At 43.2% G+C, this 1702-nt stretch overlaps 1 protein-coding gene across 1 annotated transcript in view; it reads right to left on the bottom strand.

Annotated features, from left to right (window-relative positions):
- LOC101852059 (cornifelin homolog) overlaps positions 1-1656 on the bottom strand; it is an 18875-nt gene extending 17219 nt beyond the window's left edge. The window contains exon 1 of the mRNA XM_005111009.3: positions 1621-1656. The gene's annotated coding sequence lies outside the window, so the exon portion shown is untranslated. The remainder of the gene's footprint in view (positions 1-1620) is intronic.
- Between the last annotated feature and the right edge of the window lie 46 nt (positions 1657-1702).

Below are 1702 nucleotides of genomic sequence, written 5' to 3' on the forward strand. Positions count from 1 at the left end.
GAGGGAGGGGGCGGGGAGAAGAAGTAAATGGAGATTGTGGGAAGGGAGAGTGAGAGTGAAGGAGTAAACGAGAGAGGGTGGGAGATGGAGACGGAGACAAAGAGGGGGGAGGTAGGAAGAGATGGCGGGGGAGGGGGCGTGAAATAGAGATTAGGAAAGGGGGAGAGACAGAGGGAGAGAAAGAAAGTAAGAGGTGGAGGGAGAGAAAGAAAGTAAGAGGTGGAGGGAGAGAAAGAATTTGAGAGGAGGAGGAAAAGTAACATAGATAATAGATAGACAACAGGGGGAGGGGGGGAGAGAGAGAGAGAGAGAGAGAGCATGGGTGAGTCAAGAAAATGCCACACACGGGGTAGGGTATATTGTTATCGCTGCTCTCGGGTTATACAAGACCAATTGTGAATGTTCTCTGTTTGCTTGTTTGTTTTTAATTATCATGTTGAGGCAAGTTCACGTTAGAAAAAAAATGTTCTATTTCTTTAAAATTACATTGGTGCATTTTACGCTCATATCGACACTATTTAGATTTTTAGGAACCATAAAATGAAGCATTTCTATCAAGTATAGCGATCTAAATCATAATCAGGTGTATTATTTTCTTATCACATAGCGAAAAATTCAAACCATACAATCAATCAGTCATTCATTTACTCTTTTTGAGAGTGTCGCTGATAACTTCCATCACGCAGGGCACAGTCGAGGTGGGGTGGGCCTGTGACAAACTGGCATGCCTCCTTCAAACTCTCCGTTTTTCATACAAATACATGCACATCATGAAGCAATTTTTGGAGTTGGAGGGAGCAGTTGGTAGGCTAGCTTATAGGCTAATATTAGGGGGGGGGGGCATTCCGTAAATAACGACCACTACGAAATAGATAGAGGGGTAGGGTTAGGATTAAAGTTGGGGTTAGGGTTAGAGCTGGCACCAATTCTGCAAGCTGTATTCTCATTCGCTGGATCCAGGTCCATGTGATGAGGTAGGCCTAAGGGTAAGATTTACAGAATGGGTAGGGTAAACTTTCCCATAGCTCTTACTCTACATGCCTTAACCTTATTTCCGAATCCTGAAACTATTAATAAAACGTGCATAATAATCTGGAAGAATGGCCTATTCCAATTAGATCTAGATCTAGATATAATCTAGCTATAGAGTCTAGCCTATCATTTACGCCCCACGAACGCAATATATGATAATAATTGTTAAGGATTATTATGGTGTCTACTGGTACAACCCAACCAGTTTAGTTCAACCCGAGTTGGGTGAGAAGGGAAAAAGGAAAACACTTCATTAAACATAATTTAATCATTCCCCAGAAGAAGAAAAAATTGAACTCACACCTCCTGGGGAAAAGGCGAAAAACTTGAAGCGTAGATTAACAATATCTAGATCTAGATCTAGCAAGATCTTTCACAACAGAAACAGGAAGAGAATCCGGACCAACACAAACGGGGGCTCTCGTGGCCTAGAGGTTAAGGTGTTGGCCTCTCATTCAAAGGTCCCAAAATTTTTCTTCTCTAAAATTGTCTCCTTTCACCTCCTTTCCTGCTCTCTAGCAATGTTCTGTTGTCTGCTTTCATTTCCACTTTCTGCCCCCCACCCCCTCACCTCCTTTGCCCCCTCACCTCCTTTGCCCCCTCCTCTGGGCTCCTGACTCGGTGATCTTGTAGTTCCGTTCGTTAAAGTCCACGATCCATTTGTTTACAT

Source organism: Aplysia californica, unplaced genomic scaffold (genome assembly GCF_000002075.1).
Source record: "Aplysia californica isolate F4 #8 unplaced genomic scaffold, AplCal3.0 scaffold00984, whole genome shotgun sequence".
In the NCBI taxonomy this organism is placed as follows: Eukaryota; Metazoa; Mollusca; class Gastropoda; order Aplysiida; family Aplysiidae; genus Aplysia; species Aplysia californica.